At 40.4% G+C, this 19,804-nt stretch overlaps 1 long non-coding RNA gene across 2 annotated transcripts; it reads right to left on the reverse strand.

The window, feature by feature from the left end:
- Window positions 1-11,004: 11,004 nt before the first annotated feature.
- Window positions 11,005-12,732, reverse strand: LOC112195453. 2 transcript variants are annotated; one of them, XR_002934525.2, is made up of 3 exons: window positions 12,701-12,732; window positions 11,219-11,438; window positions 11,005-11,133 (listed from the first exon to the last, which is right to left on the reverse strand). It is a non-coding gene; the product is annotated as an uncharacterized LOC112195453 (long non-coding RNA). The 2 variants fall into 2 exon arrangements; XR_005808937.1 differs by lacking the exon at window positions 12,701-12,732 and adding an exon at window positions 11,744-11,836 and having other exon boundaries at window positions 11,219-11,410.
- Between the last annotated feature and the right edge of the window lie 7,072 nt (window positions 12,733-19,804).

Here is a 19,804-nt window from a genome sequence, read left to right on the forward strand (position 1 = left end):
TATGGGTTGGAGGGTACTCTCATGTGTCATTTATAGCTGTTGGGCTTCCAAGTGGCAAATGACCAATCTGTTGGAGAAGGTCTAAGGACTTATCTAAGACTCGTGCCACTGTGGCGCTGTCACCTGTGGTGCCCTTCTTTTGGTCGGATTGTGGCTTGGGTGGTGTTTGTTTGGGCGTCGTCTTTCTTGCCTTCTGCTTGTCATGGTTCATGTTTGATGCTTTCTATCAATATATGCTTCTATCAGGATTCTGACTTTGGCTTGCATACAAAGTTTATTATTATTATTATTATTATTGTTTTTTTGGTAGCTAAAAGTAGCTAGATTGACCACTTCATATCAAAAGAAAATTTGAAAGAAACTTATGGCTATCACCGTCTGAGGTGTTTTATTTATTTATTTATTTTTTAAAGAAGATATCACGGTTTGAATATATAACATGAGAGAAAAGGAAATAAACACAGGGCTCCTTTCATTCAAGTCCGGGCTCCTTTCATTCAAGTCCTTGTTGCATAAGGAGATGAATGAAATACCACTTTGCAAGAACCCAAGATGTTAAGAAAGGGAGATCAATTTCCAGTCCCGGTATGAATTCCAGCTAGAAAGCAGCTATAGCAATTGCACCACTGTCAGGTACAAGTATAAAACATCCTCCACAATGTTTCTAGGAATTAGGAAACAAGAAAAACCAATTCTCTAATTGCTTTCTTTTGCTCTATCTTCCTTCCCAAACCCCATGGAAGACATGTTCATGTTGGGGCGGGGAAAAGCTTCAAAGTATGAGTACTCAAAAAAGTTCAGTCGGGGCTTGAGTGCTTCAAAGAGGAGAGGTCTGCTATTTCTACGCAGTTACGGAGAGAGCTTGAGAAGCTAGATTACAAGGCACTAAACCTTAGGATCGAACAAGAATAACACACCAGAGACGAATCTTCGGTGTACACTTTCCCCAACAAGCAAGTTCTGCAAGCTCATCCTCATGCTCGTACTTCTTTTATATTGAAAGCAATGTCGTCAAAGAGACCTAGCTGAAGCAGTTTCAAATCTTGTCTTTAATTTGCTTCTTCAAGATTGAGATGCGGGGTGATTCCTAAGCTTGAGGAGATCAGGGACTTATTCAGAGAGCATTACGGGGAGAGTTTTTATAGAAATTTATAGAAACTGTTGTGAAATGGTTGCCTAGGAATCTTCTTGTAAACCCTACCTTCCAGAAGAATATTCTTGCTCTCCTCCAGACTCAGTGGTTAAACCCTATTTCACTAGTTCTTCTTCTGCTTAGGCACGAGAGAGATCATCATCAGCAGAGAAAAAGGACGATGACAATATCGCAAGAATCAATTACAACTTATTACCTTCCTTTCTCCTAACCATGTCGACCCCAAATTGCCTTATTGGGATGATATATATATATATACCGATATATATATATACCAAGTTCAGTGCTCTCAAGAAGCCTAAGTATGTGAACCCGAAGTTGCCAGAATATGATAATATTATGGCCAAGTTTAATTATCTTAAGATCCTGAAGAATGAGAACACTCCTAATAACTACCAGGTGCAATTAGAGTTAGAGGATGATCATGACAATAATGATGATAGAGCAATATTCGATTATTCATGGTTCTCTATTGAGAGCAGCTGCAATAATTTGATAAGCCCACCCCGATGTTATTAACACAATCACCTAACATAATCGGAAGTAATAGGGTTTACAAGCAATAAACCTTAAAAGACATAGTTCTGGAATCCACCAGAGAGAGAGAGAGAGAGAAAACTCTATAATTTTTATTAAATTTGATATGAAACATAGCATGATGATACTTATATAGGCATCCAAATCATAATCTAATCATAGTTATAATCTAACAAGGAACCCTAAGAATCCAAATTAAAAAGGAAACTAAAAACTTAAAAAGAAAAGAATCCTAAAACAAATGTAAAACTAGCCTAAAAATATTAAATCCCAAATCGGATAATTAAGATGATATTTTTTAGGCCTAAATCTATTAGGACTCACTAAAGTTAGTCGTGAAGATCTCGTCGTTCACATTCTAGAAAGATATCATGTATCTCAAACGGACATTCTGGCCAAAAGTTAATCAAATCTAATTCTCAATCAAGACCTGACTTTTTGCACGAGAAACCCGAAAAGTCCAATACCAAATCTTCTTGAATATACCAGTGGCTAGTAACCTCATTACGCATGAGTTACCTATTTTCCAATCAGTCTTCTTGATTCTACACCGCTTCTTACTTTTATGGTTTTCCGGCTAAACCGGGCCTAGTCTCATCCTCCCATCATCACCCCATATTGAATCCCTAGCTTATTAGTTAGATTGTATTGATATATAATTTTTTTTTTGTTGAATATGAATTGATATTATTAGAAATCAAAGCCATGAAAACAGGCCAGAGTCTAACAGAACTTACATGAAAAAATCTAAAATAGACCGGATAACCTATCTAAGTCATACCTAAACTCATTAAGGACTAAAGGGACGCTCGCGAAAATAGCAAGCCAACAAACTAAGTAAGAATAATCTCGGTTTTCAAGGAAAATTCAATCGTCTAGTCTAATCTGCCAACACTCAATTGTGGTACACATATCAACTAGATACATATTAGAGAAGCATATAGAAAGCACTCCCACTTGAGAAGGCATGAGTTCAGAATGTCTATATTATAGAAACCCTAAGCAAGTACTTTCTCCTTCCCTTTAGGGTCAGAGCTAGTGCTTGCCTCAGGCTCATCAACATCCTACAACCTCAGCATCAAGTTGGTCTTCTTGCTCTTTGCCTTGTCTAGTTCTCCGTCGTCCTTTGCATTTTTTCCTTTTCCCACTTTTCCATACAGCAACTTGTTCACACTGTCAATATAGCGGCCTCTCTTTTGCTTTGGTTGTTCAGTGTTGCCTCATCATTTTCTCTAAGTCGTTGCTGCTCTATGAGAAGTGTGTCATTGTGTCATGGCTCTTCTAGTTCCCAAATATGAACTTGCCTTAGATGGCAGTGCATGACTACCACAGATTTAGGAAGAAATGCTTATGATATGTTGCTCGGTACTTGAGCCTTGAAAACAAGGATTTAGTTATTTACCATAACCCTGTTGACGTTTGGGTTTGGTCCTTCAGTCCCACATAACACCATTAGGGCAGTGGGTTGCACCACCACTCCAACCTGTGCATCATTGTCCTCTATCAATTCCGGTCCTGAACAAGGAAGGCCGACATGGGTGACAAGGCCACATGTACTACATCGACCAAAAGTTTGTCGTACCGGAACTGGATCATGAACAGTACCTCATCCTCCACCTAGAATCGGTGTCGGAACAGCAGGGCTTCACATAGTCGATCTCGACCTTGATGCATAGAACCCTGTTTCGAAAAGTCGGTCTATCAAGCTCCTTGAAGTCTCCGAGCGTGCTATCAGTGAGGCGCATAATTCGCTCCAATCTGAACGCCAGCGATACGCTTTGCAGTGTCATCCAATGTGATGATGTCTTTAGGGGCACCTCTGCTACCGGACTAACACCTTTGTACTCTGCTAGGGCTATCGAAGCTTTGTTGTATCACCACGGCCTACCTTTCTAAACCCTAATAACATCAGTTGGGTCTGTGAATGAGAGTAAGACCCTATCATCTTCTCCAACCTCTTCGACACAAAGGTTGCCATTGATTCTCAATGTAGATCTGAACATGCCAAGGAAAGAACTACGAGAATACTCTCTTGTCGTAAGCAGCTTACCAACCAAGAAAACCTTTGGTTGTCTCAACCGCTTTGACAGACGCAGGTCCACAGACTTCTTCCCATTGGTCAAGGCTAGGGAGGAGGCAAGGCAAGTGGCCATTGCATCAATCACAGTCATTAATGTTTATAGAGAACTACGCAGTCGAATGATAGAAGAAGAGAGCGGTTGCGGCTTGAAAAATAGTATTGATATATCATGTTATGTTTTAGATTAAATGAAGATTTAATTTATATAACAAATCCCTATTCATTAATATCTAAGCTGTCCAAGCTCAATATTTAGTTGCTGATCATTTAAGTTCACTTGTTCAACTCACAATATTTGGTCAGATTTTACTGGCCAGCATCCTTTGCCTAGAGATATAGTCCTCTTAAAGTTGAAAATGAACATTTAATTTTGATTTGACTCAATTTTATTTATTTATTTATCGTTATTTTTTGTGTGTATGTAGAATAACTCAATTTGTTCAGCCACAGGTTCAACAGCAGTGTAAACCTTTAACTAGATTCATTTCCTTAATAAAAAAACAGATTGCTTTCCCAAACTCTAGATAATGTTCGTGTGGAAGAATAAGGAGATTACACAATAGAAAAAGTAACAAAACAACTTAAATGTGGGTGGTTCAATACAAATATAATGGAGGCTATTTGGGTAAAAACGCTGTAAAATAGTGGTTAGGTTGAGGATACTCTTCATGTGCCAAACAAATTAATAGTAGACCATATATGCATGCTACTCGGTTGTGGTATCAGAAACAGATTATCGATATTAAATCATATCTTGTTCACCAAGAATGGGCTTATGGGTGATGCACGTATTGGACAATAATTAGGCCTTAGAACAAATAAGTAGGGGGTGAGTGATTTGTTTTTGAAACATATGGTCGATGTGAGAATTTGTTGAGAGAAAGCTCCAAGTTAGATCACATGTACGTAATGGATTGTGATGTGTTGCATTATAAATAAGTTACAAAAGCAAAAGATTTAAACATGAAATATTTTGAATAAATCTCCCGCAACAACAAGTGGTGTTAGCTCAGTAGTTAGAGCACCCACTACCTATGTACGAAGTTATGGGTTCGAGTCACCATGGGGGCAGGAGTGAAACCCTTTGATCCTCTTTTTAATAAGAAGAAAGAGAAAAAAAAAAAAAAAGTGAACAAAACCAATTAACAACTAATTAACTTAACTCCCTCTGTGTTATAATTAAAACACAATAGAGAGTGAGTGATCGAGCCAATATTTTCAATGTTTTTAGTATCATTTTTCCTACATTTTACTTAGTTATTCTCTTAACAATATCATTTCTAACTTACTTTGTTGTATTTAGGTAGAAATGAGCTTCATACGCAAGAAATGAGCTAAGAAGAGCTAGAAATGATGGAAATGAAGGCAAGGAAGAAATGCAGCGCAGAAATGGGAAAGAGATGGAGAAATGGAAACTTTCCTAATCCAAAATAGGAAATCCCAGTTGAAGTAGGAATCCTAATGCAACTAGGAATGAGCTCGGAAAAATGGTGTTCAGAAATGAAGAAATAACAGAGTCCCAGTTGGACTAGGAAACCTGATGACACTAGGAGTCCTGGTGGTGCTAGGAGACGCTGTGGCTTTAAGATGACTCAAGATAGTTCAAGAGTGTTCTAGAATGCACAAGGAATTTCGGCAACAAAGGAATGGGCTTTGAAATTGCCCAATTGAGAAGCTTGGCCCAGAGATTGAAGCATGTGACTTGCACATGAGTTTCTAAATCCTTCTTGACGTTTTGGGAGAACCCTAAATCAATTATTATTGGTTTTTACCGAAAATTAATAGAAGATTCATAAAGATTTCGGCAAGAGTCCAATTAGGAATTATTTCAGATTACTTTGGAATTCTTGGAGAGAAAATAGAGGAAGAAGAATTGAATTATGATTCTACATGCAAGGAAGCCAAAACATGGACTAGAAACATGGAAAATTCGGCCAAAGAGAAGGTGACTTGTTCTCTAATTCAAATGGAATTTTCTCATTGGTTGAATGATGTCACACAAGAGAGATTTCTTAGGAAGTAAACCCTAGGCCGTGCACTATATAAAGGAGGGGATAAATTGCCGTGAAGACCATCATGAAACCCTGAATCAAAAATCGCAATACCTCCCTTTACTCTCTCAAAAGTTTCGGCCTCTCCAAGTGTTCAAGGTTTTGAAGCCATGAAGCAAGTTCTCCCTCCGTCCTCCATCCTTGCCGTGATCATCCTTGCTGTCCACCACCTTTGAAGATCTTCTTGTGTTCTTGAAGCTCCTTTAAAAGTGTAACCATGAACCTTAGAACTTTGTTTTCGGTTTTGCTTTCTTGTAACTTTGAAATCAAATTGTGTAGCGTTCTATCTCTTTGATTTTCTTGGATGATGCGATTTCATGTTAGAATAAAGTATTTGTTTTGATGTTTAATTTCCAATAGCCTTGAAGCATGATTTCGTTTTAGGATTTTCAGATTTATAGTTTTCGAAATCTTTATATGTTCTTGAATATTTGTTGGTTTTGTTCTTCAATCCCATCTTTCATGTTTCGATTTCTTTGTTGACCAACTTAGGTTTCGAGTTGCATGATTAAATTCATAATGAGATGCTAGCATCCTAGGTCTTGTTAATTAAAGTGGAAAACCTATAATTACTTAGGTAAATCAACAAAGAGAATTGCATGCTCGATTAGCGTTCTAACTTGTGTGTTTTTCTTAAGTCAATCAAACTTTCTAAGTGTTTAATGCGTTGAATGTGTTTGTTATTGGATTGGTCACTCATTAGCATAACATGTTTAATAGGGTTAACTATGGTGCGTTCATCTAGTTAATTTAACTAAGGAAAGTAATAAGAACTTATGCATGCGTTCATGGTTTGTTCTTGATTGATTTCGTTCAAGTATGTGTTTGATTCGAAAGTTATGATTTGTGTCCTTGGCTTCGTGTTAAAGGTTGTTAATTACATCATACATTCTCATCCGTCCATCTTATCTTGATTCTTGGTTGATTGGTCATTGTAATTAGTTAGTTAGATAATTAGTTTAGAAAACCAAACAAATTTTGAAACCCCCTTATCCCTTGTATATTTTCGTAAATATTGTGTAAATATATTAATATTATTTCTTTGATGTTTAAATGACAGGAGCACCCTCAATCCTCGAATAGAACAATCCCTATTTGCTATATACTAACAATTGACAACAGGGTTAATTTTGAGAACTCATTTGGAGCTCATCAGTGAGTGTTTTTTTTTTAATGGAGAAATCAAATTGAGAAGAAACTACAAACTAGAATTCTAGAAACTTGATTTGAAATTATATTCAAATAATATTTTAATAAAATTATGATCATATATATTCTCAAAGTTTCATAATATAATGATTAATCAAAATCTTTAGTTATATAATTAGACAATGATTTTATTTTATTTTACTTAATCAAAAATTTACTCTTGAGGCTGGGTCTTCTCGACTATATTCTTTGAAGTTGCCGATGCAGCCACTATGTTCCTTAGGACCATTTCCTACTCGGTCAAGTCCAGACCAGGTAAACCACCCATCTTACAGGGTATATCAATCCCGATGAAGATGATCTGCGCTTGATTGATCCATACATCCACCTGGTCACTGAACATAAAGTTTTCATTCATAACATCATTGAGCAAAAATTCAAGACCTGGCTCTACCCAATCAATTTGACCTAAAACCCAATCTACCAGGAGCGCTGCTTCGTAATCAACAACCACGAAGTGTATGTTCGGGTGTTGGGAGGCCATTGCCACCATGCTCAAAACACTCTCCCGTCGGGCCCCAATACAGCAAATATGGGTAATGGCATTCAAATTATCAGGAAACGGGTATGGCCCCACTGGAATCTGATTTGCCATGGCTCTGTAACTACTGTTTCTGTTGGTATCTGACGAGCCAGTAGAATCTCATATCAAGCCGAGTCTGCCTCGTTGTCAACAGTTTGAGACACGTTATTTACGGAGGCGTCTTATGTAGCCTGCTTTGGGATTGGGGTTTTACTCATTTTCAATATGGAAGAATGCATCACCCACAGGTAGCAAATGGGTGCTGCATGCTTTGGGAAATGGGAGTGGGTGTTTGTCAGGGGGCCCCGTGTCCCACGTGAAAATGTGTATCCATATCTTAGAAGCTGTTGTTGTTAAAAATTAAAATTGCAGGCATTATCGTGGTTTTGCTCGTGAGTTCATCAAAGATTTGGAGAGAATCAGGTACCATGACTCAATTTGTTACTTCAACTGTTTGCGTTGTAGTTTTCCCAAAATATTGTTAAGTTAGGTTTCCAGTAGGTAGTAAACTAGTATATGGAAACGATGTGCTAGCAATATATCTTCGTACGCCCGCCCATTCACTCTTTCATTGCCGAGTGTTAGGGGCCGCATTTGTAATGCCGCAAGTAACCTTGTCGAGGGTCATCAGTTCAGTTAGTTGCTTGTGTGCTTGGGGTCACTACTAGAATTTTTCTCATATACATCAGCCAGAAACCGATGTAAAAATTTTTTTTGTACACATGTGTTAGTGGGTGATGTAAAAGATCGCCAAAAAATAGACATCAGTTAAAAACCGATGTCCCATACTACAATAAACATCGGATTAGATTCTATAATCGATGTTAAACTGCTATTATGATCACAAATTGGTGTTTTTAGATATTGTTAAACCTTCATATTTATGCATTTAATGCTTAACAAAATATAGGTTCAATAGCACTAGTATTCATTTTAACATCGTTACTCATTCTAGAAACGATGTGTAATATATTCTTACACATCGGTATTTTTGAAATTTGCCTGCTGTTTATAAGCTTTACTGGTACTTGCCATATATCACACTATTTAAGATTGAATCTACATTCTTTTGTTTTACTTGACCGATGTTCATTATTATGTTAAACATCGTTTCCTTTTACGAAGTGATGTCCAAGCTTATATAAAACATCAGTTTTTGAGGTTGACACTGATGTTTATACTTATCCTAGACATCGTTTTTCATTTAATAAATCGATGTCCATTGCATTTTTTTACATCGTTTCTTACTTAATAAGTCGATGTCCATTGCGTTGTTTTACATCGTTTCTTACTTAATAAGTCGATGTTCATTAGGTTGTGTTACATCGTTTCTTACTTAATATTTTGTTATCCACTGGCTAATGGGACATCAATTTTTTCTTTTAGAACTGATGCATTAGTTCTTATATGACTTCATTTTTATAGTTATAAACTAACTTGTAACTATTGCTAGGAAATCTAATGAGAATACATATCGTAAGTAAATAAATTTTGATTAATATTGATGCTCAAATTACATAACAACATCCCAAGTATTTCTATGCATAACATGTCGAAATAAAACAAAAATTTAAGTCTAAATGGTACATATTACTAGAAACATAAACGAAAGCAAGCCTCGCCATACTTATATCCCATTTGTTCTTCTGTTTTCACCTGCAAATAAAATGAAATGAACAATTAGCTATAACATGAAAAACAGAAGGAAAGAAAGGAAAGGAAAAGGGAAAGACAAAAAGACATTGACCTTACAAGACAATCCTATCCTAGCATCCATAACACAATCTGTTGATTAACTTAACTATACCTTTCTGGGATAGAAAGTACTGAAAGTATGTGCCTAGGTTGATTATGAAAAGGAAGATAGAAAGTACTGACCCGAAAATGAAGATATCCGATGGCTCTTCTGAAGAAATCCAATCATCAATATCAAGGTTTTCATCCGGAACTCTTCCAGCAACATTCCAAGTGCTTATTGTCAGCCTACATGAAACAATGTGCCCCAGGAGGCGGATCTATGTCTTAACTGATAGCCAAAAGAAGGCGGATCTGAACCAATAAATATCATATTTATGTACGTTATTAGACAAGAAGAATGTAAAATCACTCCAAAATATGATAGAACAAGCAGCTATATACATTTTTAAAATTCCCAAGTGGTTTCCTTTTCAAGGAACCCCATCATTTTTAAGGTCCAATGTTGCAACAATGATATCACCTTGTGGCCCCCCAAATAAAAACAAACTAATTGCTTTATCATACAATAGAAATACTGGATTATAGCACACATTGAACATCTAGAAATGGTTATTTGAGATCTGATTTGTAAAGTAAAACTGTGCAGCAGAAATGCTCATGCACAAAGCCAAATTTGTCGTGATATAAATCTTTCATACCAACTCCAAATGGAGGCAGGCTGGTTTCATATGAAAGTTGGGAATGCCTACTTCTAAAGTACTGGTTTCTTGAAGCAAGATTGTACATAAAAAGATACTAAAAGAAACAGAAAGAACATGACAGTGATACTGTTTTCAGAAATTCCTGCAACAGACCTGTAACTTTGAAAAATCATAACTAATTATAGACAAATATTTTTTAGGAGATTCCAAGTCTCAAATACTCTTTAACAAGTCCACTACAAATTCTCAGAAGAAAATAACTTCAAATTATTAACAGAAAATTACAGTTTTACAGAAACAGGTCACTGGGTCTGGAAACTGTAGTTTCTGAAATAATTTATACAAGTGATAGTCCAATTTGATAAGTACATCCAAACTCATATATAGTTTTGAAGAAAAGTGAGAACCGAAAGACAAACTATCAAAGATCATGCATCAGTTCAGTTTGTCAAACTCAAGCTATTTGGAAATATAAAATTGAAACAGAGTATGAGTTAACAACATAGAATGTGTCTAAAATATCAGAATGAAGAAAAGAATTAAGAAACCTTGTTACTGAAGTGGAAGAAGTTACAACATTTTTTTTTTCGTTGTCAAAAAACACAATATGATGTTTTGATCATAAACAAGGTAACATACCTGCATATTTCCAATTAAGTGTGCAAACAGAACCAGACCCAAAATAGCAATGAGTATAGCAAAAGAAGTTTCACTGATATATGTGCTTGTAGTCAAAGTCTGACCATAGGAGCTGAGATAGATTGAAACAGATTGTATGAGAAAAACATAAACAGAACAAGACATTCATTAATATTGATCAAATTGCAAATACATATGCCCGTTACAGTGAAGCATAGTCTTGGTGATACGGTCATACCTTAAGTTCTGTAATCCCCACCAAAGACAATACATGTACTTATCTAGAAACGAGGAGGAGACTACATTGTTGGTCAGTGCATTCTCAATTATGCCATAATTGAAACCAATGGAGTTCTCTGGGTTGCAGTTACTAAACACATGAGAGTACTGTTTATCCACTGCAGGCGTCCATCATTGTTCAAAGAACCATAATCCAAGTAGCTGAGAAAACACTTGATGGGGTCAACTTCTTTTCTGCATTGAGACTTCCAGCAAGTTGCATACCGTTCGATTGATAATAGGTACCATGAAGCACCTAAGACCTACAAGAACAGGAAGAGAATCAATGTTGTTGACTCTTGAAGGGTGGTAAAATTGAATTAATGTTAAATAAAGGAAACTACATACATGACTAGCTAACATGTAGACTGTAGAGTATGAGATTATACGCAGCCCCGGCCCAAGCTGTCTTTGTGACCACACCAGTGGCTTTGATGATCTGAGAACTTAGTGGGAAAATGAGATACAATCTAGGAACATATTGGAGCAGAACAATCAGTACAAGGGCATTATGGGTATGGCCAGAACTGGAGCTTTTAACTGCAGGTATTATGAACCATATGACAATCTGCCAAACAGAATAAAAGTAGTGACATTTCTACAATTGTGAAACTGAAAAAAAAAATGCAGAAAAAATACTAGTCAATAGTGCAGTAAAGTCCAAATGGCACTAAAAATATCCTATAGTTTCTTGTTAAACAGAAAGGGCTAGCATACACTTGTATGACTTAATTTGACTAAACTTATCTAATCATGTTCAGTAAGCCAAATTCACAAATCAAAATGCCAATGAATAGTACATTGTAGATGAATCACTCTAGACCAGTATACTAATTGAGAAAAAGTATGTTTATGATGATGATGATGGCATACCTGAGGGAGAGGCAGTGTAGCTATAAGATCTACGAAGAAATCTGATCTCAGATACCTTCTAGCAATCTTTTTGGGATCCATAACAAGTTCACCCCTCCCAAAAAATTTAGTTTTTGGTGATATATAAGTTGTCCTCAACTTGATGAAAATATGAAGCAGATAGAGCATGTCGGCAAGAGTACGAAAACATGTCACAACAATTCCCAAGTTCAAATAAGTTGATATCATGATTTTCGAAAATAAACTGGAAATTGTAATATAAATATAAGGGCATCTAGTTTCATATTTATTTCCCTTCCCTCTATCTTTTACACATATGAAAAGGAAGTCATTAATTTGTTTTGGCAAAGAAACAGAATTAGACCATTTAGTAAGACACAAAGGCAGTGTCATGCCTAACCTTCACTCCTATCCATCTCAAGAACAATAGAACATCCCCAAATCAATCAAAACTTACAGGGAGTTCATATTAAGAAGCAACACTCATTGGTATAATCTATTGAAATCTCATCTAGAGCCGAGTAAATATCCTCAAAACAATGAAAACCAACAATGAAATTCCGGAATGTCAACTAGTGTTTAAGTTTCCATTACATGGGATCATATTGAGAAAGTAAAAATAAAACTATAATTCTTTCCTAGATTATTCAGCCAATACTTAAAAATAAATATGAGTTGGCAGCTGCTTGAACTTGCAATTGACATCAAACATAGCTAAAATCTTAAGACAAGAAAAGGGTGACCTTGCAATGACTTGTTAAATTCTGGTCTTTCATAATCAATAATCATTCCTCAAGTTCCAACCCAAATCCGAATAGTAATACACCATTACTAGAACTGAAATCATTATCATGTTCTGAGAACTGAAATCATTATTCATGTTTTGAGAACGAAATAAACACGAATCAAGCTGTTTTCTTTGGAATGAAACAAAGGAGGAGAGAAACGGGGGCTTACGAAGATCTTCGTGACTGGAGAACTGGCGCTGACTAGTGGGCTTGTTCTTGTACTTTCCTTTACCCATCGTTTCCAAACAAATTAAAGGCAGCGAAATTCCGCTTCAGAGATGATCGATCTCTCTAGGAAAATCTTTCCTGCCAGAAACATTTCAGAAGTTTTGCTTGATTAGGATTTCCCAAACCCTAGTCGTCTTAGGACAAGGAGTGGTAGCTGGTCGCCCCTGGGATGTTGTCTTGGTTCACAGAAGTAATTGATTTCCCCCATTCGAGAGTGAGATTGAGAAAAGGGTTCTTTGCCTTCTTTCAGTCTTCCGAGATCCCAGAGAGAGAGAGAGAGCTTGCTCATGGAGGTGATGGCGCCGGCAAGAGGCGGAGGCGGTTAATGAGAGAGAGATAGTAGCGGGACTGAGCGGAGGAAAGGGAAGCGGTGGTGGCTGTGGAAAGAGAGTGGGAGAGGAAGGAGGAAAGGGCTAGGGTTCGGGGAATAGCAAGAGAGAAAATGGGTTGCCAGTTTTCAATTGTGTGAAAGTAGTGGAAAAATAGTAAGTGTGGGGAATGAAAATTTTGTTCCCCCATTCCTGAAAATTTTTAACTTAGTCTTTCCGCGTTTTTGAAAATTTTTGATTCAAAATATAGACATCGGTCAATAGTAAAAAGCGATGTTAGTTATATGCATAGAAATCGGTTTTTGAGGAATCGATGCTAATGACATTGTTTTACATTGCGAGTATTTCTCACCGATGTAATTGTCGTGATGTCTATGAGCATAATTCTAGTAGTGAATGTTGAGGTGTTGGAGATTCCTCATTTACCAGGTGGGCGGCTGCTCCTTGGCGATATGCCCATTGACCAGCCGGGTCCGAGTATGATAGAAGAGCAGATCGCCGATATGAGGATGACTTGGGGTATTCCGAACAATGTACTATTACACCCCTTGAGAGATGGCAAGCGTTTTAGTCACCTCGAGGTGGGGTGGGCGTGCTTTTACGAGTATCAGCTCAAGTGTGGGTTGACGTTCCCGATACCAGAGGAGTTGCAATATTTGCTGTCGTGTCTTAACATTTCTGTGGGGCAGTTGTCGCCTAACGTGTTGAGGCAATTGATGGGAGTTTTGCTGTTGTGGAAGCTCAACAGGCAGCTTTGTCCCAGCATTGGCGAGTTTAACTCCATGTTCAAGATGCAATATTCGACGAAGGCTGGAGATAGCGGGTGTGTGAATTTAGGGCACGCGGCCATGACATTATCGAGGACCCTCCGTCAAACATTTACGCTTGCTGGAGGGGCAGGCCTTGCCTAGTTGGGGGCCCCTGGCAGAATCCAGATATGGTGCATTGGGCTCCCACTCTTTTCCAGCCTATCTGTGAATATCGTGATTGCGTTTTTGGTAAATTTTTTGCCATTGGTGTGCTAACAGCATGTCTTTGTATCGTAGTGAGGCAGGAGGCTATCCTGACCACGCTAGAGCAGAAGCGTGTTGCGAGGGTTTTGGGCGCGTTCCCCAAGGGGAAGAGGGGTTTCATTCGCCTGTGTAGGCTTTCGATATATGAGAGGTTTGAGCTGGGGAGGCGTCTAGGTGAGGGGTTTTGTTTCATTGTTGTGTACAATGTTATCGTTTATTCATTTTTGATCTCGCTGACATTGTGCCTTCATTTTGTAGCGGATATGCCTAACGAGGTCGCTAGCAAGAGCGACGCTCTATATGCTGAAGTTGATACCGATGTCATCATCGAGGAGTTGTTGCTAGAGTCAGAGACGGTGAGGCGATGTAATGTCGAGCTTCCCAACAAGAAAGTATATGTGACTGATCATCGGTTGTACATGCAGTTGCCCGATGAAGTACATTTGAAGTTTCCCGATAGCGTGTTGGAGTACCTCAACCAGTGAGCTGATGAGGAGGTGGGTGCTGAGGGGCACGTGGCTCAAGGCCACCAAGGGCAGGGTGCCAAGGGGGTAGCGCCTTCTCCAGAGTGGGTGGATAAGGCGGGTCAACGTTCCCAAGTACTAGCTGTGGAGAGCGCCAGTCCCCCGAGATTCAGGAAGGCGCAAGGCAGTCCCCCTGAGTTTCGACGGGAGGGGTAGAGCTTGGTGCTGTGAATGAGCCATCGGAACTAGGGGTTGAAGTGGAGATCTCCGTTGAGGAGCTGTTTGAGGAAGCTAAACGGCGCCAGAGCGATACCAGTGCCAAGGCTCGCCTGGTTCAACATGCTGTGTTAGAGCAGCTGGATGCTGTTTTTGGTGACGATATCGGTGGTCCGATGTCGCGAGAAGTCATTGCTGTTGACAGCGGGGAAGTTGAGGTGACAAGCCAAGCCGTTGGTAATGCGACTCTGGCTGCCGAGGTTCCTGAGTTTCGTCAGGAAGTTGGAGAGGGCGATGTCAGGGGTACTTAAGTTGCCGAGACGGAGACCCATGTCCAGGCTGGTGAGGTGGATGGGACCTGAGTGTCAGAGACTTGCACTCGGACTAACGGAGCTGGGTCAAGGAAGAGGGCTGCTTCGCATCTTCGTCTTGGGAGTTCCCCTAGGCCCCACGGGCGCCTGGGAGAAGCTCACTTAGTGCCCCATAAAGGCCAGCACCGGGGGTGGTGGAGAGCTTGACACCATGTCTCCCCCTTTAGAGCATATTTTGCTTACATGACCAAGGTGGGAGGAAACATCAAAATAGCCGAGGAAACTAATTGTCCATAACTAATTCACAAAAACTCCAAATGACATGTCGTCAAGTGCGTTGAACTAGTTTTGACGTCCCGGACATTTCTCATGTTTTGAGTTTTCCCAAATTCCAAGCCGAAATACCTCAAACCCCAACTTCCACTTAATAACGATAATGCCACTAGTCCTCACTTGAGCTTCAAGCTCGCCCCTCTAGGCATCTCCTTACCTCAAGGCTCTCGGCATCTCCTTGTCCCAAGGCTCGCCCCTCTCGGCATCTCATTTACAGAGTGACGATAGCACTACTCCCAAGTGCGGCTCGTGACACTGAGCTATACCAAAGTTTACTATGCTAGTACCTCAAGGCCTAGTTACTTTAAAAAGGATAGCCACGGCTTGATTTGATGCCGAGTTATAGAAGGAAAGCAGAGTTCGGCTAGCTTTCATGAACCTGAAGTTCCAGAAAGTTTTTACCTCGGCTAGACTTCATGAAGCCAAGCTCCATAGCTTTCTATTTTTTTAAAGCCGAGGTTCAAAGAAAAAATTTACGGCCAAGTAACGCAGAGGAACAATAAAGGAACTTAAACTTACGGCCAAGTAAGGCCAAGATCAGGTGGCAGCCAAGTTGAGTTGCTTACCAAGAATGGAAGCATACCGGACGTGGCATGGTATGGGTTAGAGCAGATGAGTTTGAAAAAGTAGGTCCTTACCGAAGTACAACGGTAAACCTACAATCCCTTACCCACTCGGCATTAAAGCCGAAGCTCAAGGGACTAGAGGGGCCCTGTTTGAACCTAAATTTGGCAAGGCGCATGTAGCAAATAATTAAGCTAGGGCCCACAGGATGCAGGACTGGGTCATGATGGCCCATGATAGAATAAGCATATAGCCGAGGTCCGGCTCACTTCGCTTCAGCCGTGGTCTAACTTTCACCTTGGCCGAGGCCCGGCTCACTTCACCTCAACCGAGGTCCGGCTCACCTGAGTCGAGGTATGGTTTAATAGTGGTTGAGAAAGTCCTATCCAATGCCCGTTTCAATTGGTCAGGGACGCTGATGGAAGGACATTATGAGCAGATAAAAGCTACTAAATGCCAAATTCTACATTTAGAGACATTACAGCAACAAGTGTGGCCAGTTATGTACGTCAAATTCCTTTGATTCTTAGAACAATTTGTAATCAATCCAGTCTCAACAATTAAAGCTGAGATTGTATTTGTTTTATTATCTTTATTTCTGTACGACAAAAGGGGCCGTAGACATCTTTGTTAAAGGTCCACGACCAAAAACACAATAGCTCAATACAATTTCAATATTCTCAAATTCTCTATCGCATCTCTACACGCTATCAATCTACAGTATCTCTTGTCAATTATTTTACTCACTGGTATTTTTCTTGTCTTTCCTGCACTTTACATTCTTGCAGATTTATTTTGTTGCTCTTTAATTCCTTGTTCATTATTTTTCCTGCACGTGATTTCTTTGCATCTACCCTCCTGCATTTACTTTTTCACAAATCATATAAACGAGTTTTTAGGGTTCATGCGTTTCTTCGTCCGTACTCATATTGAATCAAGGCATCAGAATAACACCTTATACTTTGATTTTGTCTTTAATGTGACTTGTGAGTATCTGCATCCTATAGATTTTTTATTGATAACTCGCACTTTCACATTCACTCACCGAGTTACACAGCACGAACACTCCGGCTAGCAAAGCCGAATCAAGTAAAATCCTTGCATCCAAGGCAGAGAACCCCGCGGCTGTATTCGATCCTTCCTCGGCCCACAGTTGACTGATTAGAAGTCAGATCAGCGCAAACTCGGTAACCTAGATCAAAACCTTGCTTGGCTTCTCAGCTGCGAGTTGGCACGCCCACGCACATGTCACCAAGCCAGAAGGACACGTGTAAGCCAAGAAGACCTCGGCCGAGTGACACGTGGCCGAGACAATTTTTGAGAGTATCTATCAAATAAACTTTCGTTGGTATCGACAAACTACTGGAGGATCTCCCTAGGTGGCTCAATGAGAAAACAGCTACGACGGCGCGGGCCAGACAGGCCCAGACGCATCATCAGGCCCTTGCTCAATAGATGGATGCCCTGCGAGATTTCTTGGGTAAGCGGGCCTCTTATATTAGAGAGATGATGCTCGCAGAGAATCACCTTCAGTCACAGATCCAAGACCTTTAGGCCCAACTAACAGCTGTAAGGGTCGGAATTGTCCAAGCGGAGGCCCAACTGGAGCAACCTTTGGCAGCTTCCGAGACGCTATCTCAAAACCTGGCCCAGGCTCGCGGAGCAACCCAACAGGCCGAACAAGCCGCCGCTGATACTGGCTTCCGTCTAGATGACCTCCGCTTGACTTATGCGGGCCGGGGTCTTTAGGCCTCTAGTACTAGGCCCATTATTTGTAATATGAATATTTGATTAATATTAATATTTAGTTATTTAGTCCCTTGGCCTAAATAATTCTTTTAATTTTTGTAATCAACGGCGCATTCAAGTTTGCTTTAACTGCAAATTAAAACAGTTCCAAAGAGATAATCTTGAAATTGAGCGGTTACGTTCCCCGCCTCGGGAACCTCGGCCCCCACAACATTCGTGGGACGCTCAACTCTACTCAGGATCCCACGAGACGAACCCTCGCCACCTCCACGAGAAGCACCCTCACCTCCACGAGTAGCGCCAACACCACTGCAAGAAACGCCCTCACCACCTCTGCTAGAGGAACCCTCGCCTCCACCACGACGAGAAGAACCCTCTCGCCTACCGCGACCACGATGCTCCCGCGCCATAGTCGAACGACACCCAAGACAAGTCAATCAATCCCTGCCCATCGCCTTCCCCGACCCGCCCCACGAAAATTCAAAATCCAATAGACCTCTTCAGAACCACAACACGGAATCCGACTAAACCCACAATTCACATTTCACCCTCCTTAAAGCCTAACCGGACCCACGGTGGCCTAAAATCTACCGACAACCCTCAACCCTGACAAACGACCCCTTACTAAACCCACATTCCACATAAATGTTATCAGAAAAGAAACCCAAGAAAGTTAAGAGACAGCATACCTGTTCACTCTTCCAACTGGAAAACAGAGGCATTAACGCCAACAACCCGGAATTCCGACCACCAAACAAAAGATTCAAGCTCTCCGAAAGCTAAAGGCTCTAACTTTACTCACCTCTCCTTCATATTCTAGTCAAAGCCCCCATCTTCCTCCTCTGTCTATATATAGGGACCTCGAGAGTACAGGGACCGTTGGACGTGCAAGGACGACGACGCCAGATCCCACCACGTGTTCGACATCTCTGAACAGAAGTCATGCGCCGTCGCCTCGACTCCCTACCACTACGCCATTATTACTTGTTACGGACTCCAATACACCGGACTTCCTGCACACGAAAAACGAATGACAACTGTACAAGTGTCACCATGGCATAACATATGTGCCAAAAGGCACATGAAACCCTACCATAGATACGCGATAGCGACACAATCACAATAGCGAGAATGATCTCCTCACCCCAGCCAATACTCCGCTTAGGTAGGGACTTGGGGGACTAGGGGTAATGGTCGTACGGAAGCCACGTGGCAGGAACTCGCCTTGCACTTCCGATACTTTTACCGAAAGACAAACTCCCCACCCAAGAGGACTCTTGACCGGGGACTTGGGGGACTTGTTGGTATGCATATACCTCAAGCACAAGTATCAAAAGCACAAGACTCATATCGCTAATACAAAAGTAAGGAAAGCTCCCAGCTGAGGGTCCTGATATCTCTCGGGGTGATATCGGGAACCCCAAACATCCCACACCGAAAGAAACGGAACCAAGCTCCCACAAATTTGCTACATTAAGGTCATCTCCAACAACCCAAAGAGATAACCGTTTGCTATCGCTTTCCATTATCATTATCTTATAACGTTACTGACTTAGGCATCGGAGAGTTGAAGGCCGGCACACCCGGTCTTTCCTCTGACCTTTGTTTATTTTACAGATAAACGAGACCGATAGCGATAGTAGCAAACCAAGACATCCCGTGATTTAGCTAGATCAGACCCTTTCCAAGACAGCTGAAACAGAAGGATTATTAATTGAAGATTCCTAATCGGTCTCTGCTACTCGAATCTTATAAGGGCTCATTTTCCTCCTGGACTCCGGAATAGGCGAAGCTATGACCCAAACCCAAGATCACTCATAGAGTCTCAACTCCCTACCATCCTCAAACAAGTGGCCAAGCGGAGGTTTCTAATCGACAAGCGAAGCAAATCCTTGAGAAGACGGTTGGCCTACCCGGAAAGATTGGAGCTTACGCTTGGATGATGCTTTATGGGCATACCAGACTGCTTACAAGACCCCCATTGGGATGTCTCCGTATCAACTTATGTTTGGTAAACCATGGGACATAGATTATGTTCTTTTAGTCCTCTGCTGGCTAACGTGTAC

Source organism: Rosa chinensis, chromosome 3 (genome assembly GCF_002994745.2).
Source record: "Rosa chinensis cultivar Old Blush chromosome 3, RchiOBHm-V2, whole genome shotgun sequence".
NCBI lineage: Eukaryota > Viridiplantae > Streptophyta > Magnoliopsida > Rosales > Rosaceae > Rosa > Rosa chinensis.